Source organism: Thermobia domestica, chromosome 7 (assembly GCF_964235325.1).
Source record: "Thermobia domestica chromosome 7, izTheDome1.hap1.1, whole genome shotgun sequence".
NCBI classification, from domain to species: Eukaryota; Metazoa; Arthropoda; class Insecta; order Zygentoma; family Lepismatidae; genus Thermobia; species Thermobia domestica.
The window spans coordinates 298750228-298758390 of NC_137460.1; positions in this window are offsets into that span (position 1 = coordinate 298750228).

Below are 8163 nucleotides of genomic sequence, written 5' to 3' on the forward strand. Positions count from 1 at the left end.
TTAAGAACATGCCCGAATCTCGGTTATTGTATTCGGGAAATGTCGAAATTACTGCAGAAAAGGTAGCTGGTTTTTGTTTTTACCTACAGGTGGCTCTATTGTCTGCTGAAGGCAAAAAGAAGACAATTGGGATTATGGACGCATCTGATCCAGATGCATTGATTGAATAATTTCTCAGAAAATAAAACATGGTGAAATAAATTTCAAGTTTAATGATTTACATATTTTATGCTTATATTACGAAGGGAAATATAAAATTTTCCTTGTGTATTGTAAGCAATACATAGCAATTTGAGATCCAAAGTACTGCATACAATTCGACCCATTACCGATCAATAGGAAAGCAGTATGATAAAATTGTTTTTAAAGATGTACTATTGGGTCTATTGATACCTAATACACAAAATTTCATCAAAAGTTCTTGACAAATAAATGGTCAGGTTTCAGGAGGTTAAAAGAAATAGTAGCGCCTATATGTTCCATATTTCTTCAAAGTGGAATTGTATTCTTTTTTAAATGAAAATTATCGTGAAACATATTTTAATTTTAATTTGGGAGTTTACTCTTATATTTTTGAGAGACTTTAACCTCAAATAGTGGGATGACTGATAAGCATTAAAGAAAATATGCGGCATGCTGCATCAGAACAGAATCCTTTATCATTTGTCATAATTAGAAGAATTTGGTGAGAATTATTAGAAATTTTTATCATATTATTTAAATGAGGAAGCTTCCAAATTTGAGGGGATATTACCTACTTTGGACCCTTTTTGTCTTTGCAATAAACTGATGGGAATTATGTTGACGCCCTAAAATACGTGATACAATGTTTTATCAAAAATCAAAATCGAATAATTTTTACATATTTTATTCTGGAGTGGAATTGGCTTTACTGATATTAAAATTCTTGACTGGGAAATGTAGACCCAAAAATGGGGTTGTTACGGAAAGTTGAAGAAAGATTCGAAATTTCGTAACACTTGGATAAGGTTTCCGGGGTTAAACGGCCACACACAAATGTTGATTGAGTTGGAAGTTTTAAAAGTTTACTTAAAATAAAACTATATATAGTCTACTCGTGCGGAACATACCAGGTGCAGGATACTTTCCCATCTTCTTTGTCAAAATCTCAGAACAACATAAGAAAAAATAAATAAAATCTTTGAGTTTAACGTCGCACAATTATGCTCGTTAGGCTAAGGGAGATGATTAGAGCAAGTGAATGATAATAGAAGAACTCGTGGAATGAAAAGTGGGACAAAACGGGAGTACCCTGAGAAAACCCACGGACACGATCTTATCCACCACAAACTTACTTGGCCGGGGATCGAAACAATGAGGACCCCACGCACCAGAGGAAGCGCTCTGCCACTGAGCCACCGTGCCACAACAACAACAACATAAGAAAACTAGAAGTTACTAGGAAACATTTTAAGAAGCAATGCCTTTCAAAGGTAAAACTCACTGCCCGAAGGTTTTAATACCTCCATGAGCAGAATAGACTGATATGTCCCTCTCCCATATCATCTTTTTAAAACCATATACGTTATCCGGATATTATACTTTATCCTTCATCCGTATATTATCCGCTATCCGAATGTTCTACTACCCGGATATTATCCGTTATTTGAATTTTATCCATCATCCGGATAAATCCATTATCCGGATATTATCCGCCATCCGGATATATCGATATCCGGATATTATCCGTCATCCGGATATATCGATATCCGGATATTATCCGTCATCCGGATATATCCGTTATTCGGATATTATCCGTCATCCGGATATATCCGTTATCCGGATATTATCCGTCATCCGTTATCCGGATATTATCCGTCATCCGTTATCCGGATGTTATCCGTCATCCGTTATCCGGATATTATCCGTCATCCGTTATCCGGATATTATCCGTTATCCGGATATTATCCGTTATCCGGTATCCGCTATCCGGATATTATCCGTTATCCGGATATTATCCGTCATCCGGATATTATCCGTTATTCGGATATTATCCGGTATCCGCTATCCGGATATTATCCGTTATCCGTTTTGTTATCCGTCATCCGGATATTGCAAATCCGGATAAGTTTCTATCCGATATCCGGATATGGCCATCCCTAATCTTAAATGGTGGTGAACTTGCTGAGGGTGCTTGGTGGTTGCCACTAATTGAAGAATTAGAACGCTGAATACTTGATTCAGTGTATGCTCTCTCTTGTCGATTTCTCCACTTCTCGATTATTTTCAAAGGATGTGTAAAATATAATCCATGGTCAATGATTATATACGATAAGATAAGCAAACTAAAGCACTATCCGCAACTATGGGATGAGAAGATGAGGATAAAAATGAAAATGATGATAACAGATTGTACTACTTGTGTCCTTCAGTCAGCTTCCACTCGTGAAAACTCTCAATCTCTTGCAACCTGTCGCCTGTTAATGTGTTCGAATTAGCGTGCGCCCACGGGTATGCAATAAACAACATAGACTTGGCAACTATGCCTCACCACAAGGGCCGCAATGCGGCATGCATTATTTTTGGGGTCTGCCAAAATTGCATGCAACCTATGAGAAGGTTACGCCCTCAGTAAGGTGAGAGATGAAAAGGAATTTATCGTGCAAAATATAAATAGTGGTCTGTGCTATATTTAATTTTTATAACAAATAACAAAGAAATCAGAAAGAAAAACAAAATTGACGTAAGGAGCTTTAATAATTAGGATCATGAAGGTAGTAAACATATATAATACACAACTTAATATAGGCAGAATGATTCAATAAATAAATGTAAGACAAAAAGGGAAAATGGAAAAGTGATAGCGACGACGGAGAATCAGGCCAGCACAGGATAACACATGGGTTTTCTAAATCAGACAAATGAACCTGTGTTCTGCGTAGGGTCAGCTCTATGTGATGTTGAGAACAGGGGAAGCCAAATTGGGTAGGTGATTACTGTACAGGATATGATGGATGTAAGAGTGGAACATGCTAATGAACAATATAATCAGATATAATTAAAAACAACGAATCTCACGGGGGTAAAATGTACTGATAGAGCGTAAACAGTAGAGACAAGGGATATGGTAATAGCGATGTGGTGTGGGATGTAAAGCGAGGCATTGGACACTGCATGAAGTAGTAAGTGCTGGATTTGGAATCGTTTGCTGATATAGGTGAGAAGTAGTATTTCGATATACTCTGTAATGTGGAGAAAGTTATGCGTTGGTATAGGTTTTGGGTGGGACTAGGTAAACGGAGAAGGAAAACTATGTAGAAACTTATCGTTCAAGAATTAAAAGCTTTGGACAGAATTTGAAATCATTAAGTTTTACGTCCCACGTTATGCCGGTTAAGCTTAAGGAGACGGTGATTATGAGAAATGAATGAAACGATGGAATGAAGAAAGTGGGAGGAAACGGGAGAACCCCGAGGAAACCCACGCAAACGGTGTTTGTCCACCACAAAGTTCACGTGGCGGGAGCAGGGTTTGAACCCAGGACTCCATGCACCAGAGGTGAACGCTCTACGACTGAGCCACCGCGGCCCCCTGGACAGAATTTGGTTGATGTGGGTATCCACACCATAAATACTTATTTTAAGTTTGACAGTAAGAAAACTTTGTACGTATTTAGGATTGTCTGTGCATTAAGCTAAAACAGATGGCATCAAAACGTAGGAAAGGTGCAGTTCGTGCTCCTGTTTCAGGAAGAATATTTGTGCTTTATCTGTGTTTTATCATTTCCATTATGAGCCCAGTAGTACGGTTATGGCAAGAGTCTGTGTTCGACAACGCAACGCACAATTTTTCGAGCTCGAAATGCAGCGAAAAGCCGTTATTTTTGTTTCTTACTTAATAAAATTTAGAATGCTCAACACAGATGGCAAGAAACCAATGAGACTGACTTTGACAACGTGATTTCACACTTGGAAAAGTGTAACAAATCATATTCTGTATTTAGTGTTGCTGTGTGGCGATGTACAGACGAATGCTTGTCCAAAGTGCAATGAAGAGAAAACCACGTTTGAAGTATACTGCTAAAATATACAAAGGATTAAAATCAAACTTGCGGACTATGGTATTAATATTTATTTGCTTGAATGTGGCTGTTTAGTGGAGAGTGAATCATGGCTGAAAGAATCATTAACCCGAAAACGGTCGACAGGTGAGAGCGGCGCTCAATTACAATAAAATCGTTTCTATAGCTGTTTATGACCTTATACGTATTTATTTTCAACACATATCTAAATGTTGATATTTTGTGATTTATTATTATTACTATTATTAAAATAAAATCGCAAATAAAATTATGATGTGTTTATATAAAACCCCACTAGGGCGGCTTTGAAACGAAAACATTAATCAGAGTGAGCAGTGCGCTCACCTGTCGACCGTTCCCGGGTTAAGGAACAGTGCAACGCCGTTTCTCAAACAATTCTCTTTATACAGAAACAACCGCAAGACCAGGGGTGAAGTGTTAGTATGTATTAAAATAAATGGGGCAGCAGAGCACAAAACGATCTCGTACGTGAGTGTGAAATTACCTGGGCCGTGGTCTCTTCAAAAACACAAACTTTGTCATGTGTTTTTGGAGACCACATAGAACCAGTTCTCGAAGTTTAGCTGAAATATGCCACGAACCACTTCCAGAAGCCGTCACAAGATGAAAATGTTGATTTTGGTGAGTATAACTTGGGCTTAGAATGGATCGCCAGTAAACATGTGATAGCATCAGACATAAATTGAACACCTTTGTCGAATGTTCTATTGAAGGACTCCTTTTGGGTTAGCACAATATGCATAACGCGCATAAAAATAACTTAGGTTTTGCCATTTCTATTTTTTTTTTTTTTTTACAGATTGTGTCCTCTCACATAAAGTTGCTTCTCTCAGACCACGAGTTTCTAGAAGTGACCTTCCGCGTTCCCTATCATGCTCTCATCCTCATGCCAGCAACCCAACTCAAAACGAAAGCTTCTACCTGACTGAAGAAAGGGCCCTCTGGGTGAAATTTTGAAAGTAATATTCGTGTTACCGTGGACACTTTCACTAGAAGGAAGAATAGCTAGGCGCTGGATTCCTTCGCCGATGTTCTTTATGCAACAGACAGAAGATTTTATACCGTCCAAAAGAGCAAAATCAATGGAATTTCCAACATGCACGGCGAAGAGACTCGCCACACATTCCGAAATAAGGAAAAGGCTTGGGAACAATGGCGCGCCTTTCCAAATACTCATGCTCAAAAATTAAGGATAATTACAGATTGTGGTACTACACAACGTGGCACTGCACAAAACTGGCGCTAATAGCATAGGCACATTTTGAACACAATATACGAAGAAACGAAACATATCGGTACCACAGTATTAGTGATATCCACGGAATTGGTGTTAAATTGAGAAACACATGTGCTACACAACGCCACTGTTTTCTGCGCATGTATAGCGGCATCAATATGGGATATGATCAGTATGCACACGTACACAGGGCGCACAACGGGTTGGCATACTCTGGATCAGCTAGTCGAGAAGCTGCTGGGGTATAGCCTCCCATTCTTGCACCAGTGCCTGCCAAAGTTCCTGAAGTGTCTTAGGTGTTTGAAGACGTGCAGTGATACGTCGGCCGAGAGCATCCCAGACATGCTTGATGGGGTTTAGGTCTGGAGAACAAGCAGGCCACTCCATTCGCCTATCTTCTGTTTCACGATACTCCTCCACGATGGCAGCTCGGTAGGGCCGGGCGTTATCATCCATCAGGAGGAATGTGGGACCCACTGCACCCCTGAAAAGGCCAACATACTGATGCAAAATGACTTCCCGGTACACCTGACCTGTCACAGTTCCTCTGTCGAACACATACATGGGTGTATTTGAACCAATCGTAATCCCACTCCACATCATCAAACCACTACCTCAATACAGGTCCCTTTCAAGGACATTATGGGGTTGACATTTGGTTCCTGGTTCACTCCAGAAGATAACCCGGCGAGAATCACTGTTCAGATTATACCTGGACTCGTCCGTGAACAGAACCTGGAACCACTGTTCCATTGACCATGTACTGTGTTCTTGACACCAGGCTTTACGGGATCTCCTGTGAACAGGGGTTAGTGGAATGCGCCTTGCAGGTCTCCGGGCGAATAAACCATATCTGTTCAGTCATCTGTAGACTGTGTGTCGGGAGACAACCGTTCCCGTGGCTGTGGCAAGATCCCGAGCAAGGCTGTCTCCTGTATTCCGTGGCCGTCTGCGGGTACTCATTGTGATATCGGTCTTTTTGTGGTGTTGTACACTGTGGACGTCCCGTACTGTAGCGCCCGTACACGTTTCCTGTTTGCTAGAATCGTTGCCATAATCTTGAGATCACACTTCGATGTACACGGAGGGCCCGTGCTACGACCTGCTGTGTATGACCAGCCTCCAGTCAACCTATTACTCTATACCTCATAACGTCATCAATATGTGTTCTTTGAGCCATTTTCAACACACAATCACCATTAGCACGTCTGACAACATCTGCACACTTACACGCTGCATCGTACTGACATGCATCAACACACATCTGCGTATTTGGACTGCTGCCAGGGCCACCGTGCGATGACCGTACCGCATGCACCGCACCGAATGTTGAAATTCACCGCATGGTCATACTCCGATTTGATTTCCAACCGAAAACAGCCCACCAGAGCGTTGTTTCACCATGTATCCGCATTATTCTTAATTTATGAAAACAAGTATATATATATATATATATATATATATATATATATATATATATATATATATATATATATATATAATTTTCTGATATAAGACATTACACAAAAAAGCTATTCAGATGCAAATATCTACAATATATTTCAAAAAATTCAGATACTAGCATCTACAACCCTAAATGACTTTGGTCTTTTATCAGATCTACGTGTAAAATTTCTACCATATTATAATGTACAATGATGTTTCAAGGTCAGAAGGTGAGGAAGGAACAGAAAATTTAAATGAATACTTTGCAACAAATTCTCAAATGGATAAACATACCTCCCTGTTCAATCCGTTTACTCATCTACGTTATTTCGCTTATCTATCACTCGTCCAGATGATGAGTTTCTCTTATTTTCTGTCCGTCCTCACAAAGCCTCTGGCCCGGAAAATATAAGCTAGACCTTTTTGCGTTCGAAAACATATATTATTTCTTTTCCACTTACGCTCATTTTTAATAGATGCTTCAGGGAAAGCTGTTTTCCCTGTTCTTGAAAAAAAAAAACTCGTCTCTACCATTTATAAATCTTGAATGAACGATCGTGTCATCCTAAAGCAATATCTCGCTCAGTTCAAATATATCAATCGTCTGCGATAAAATTACCAAAGGCAAACTTTTCAAATTCACCTCTCCCTACATTAACACAGCTCAACATGGTTTCGTGTCTCTCTTGCGTCACTAACCTCATTAACATGCTTAATTACGCTTGCATAGTGTTTTCAACAATGCACAACTTGGCGCCACCTATTTTGATTTATCTTGTGCCTTCGATTCCATTAACCATACTTATATAACTTACAAAATCTTCAATAGATTCTGTGTTCATGAGCCACACTTATCTTTGTTGAATAGCTTCTTACAAGGTCGCACCCATAGATTCGTTTTTGTGGGATCGATTTTTAACCCCCTACTTGTAACACCTACAGTAGCACAGGGAAGCGTATTTGGAGCATTCTTATTCATATTGTACATTAATGATTCGACAAGTTGGGTCAACTCAAATATCAGCTTAATACTCTTATTAACAGGAAACTGCAGAATCTTCAGATGAGTGTACAGATTAGAAGTCTCCGAAATACTTCAAAAGGAAATTGATAATATTTTCTCCTGTTGTAACACATGGCCCCTAAAAGTTTAGCCAATAACAGTAAATCCATAACATTCTACATAAAGAAAAATATTATACATACTTCATACCATATAAATAATTTGCCTATTATGAGAATCAATAGTGTCAAAGATTTCGGAGTTTCTTTGCACACAAAACTTTCACAGAACATACAATTTCACCAAGCATTCAATGCGTCTTATAAGACATCTGCACAGATTTTAAAAAATAAGGAATATTTAATCCTTAGCTACTTCCTACAAGACAATAATTTCAAATAAAAAAACTGGAAT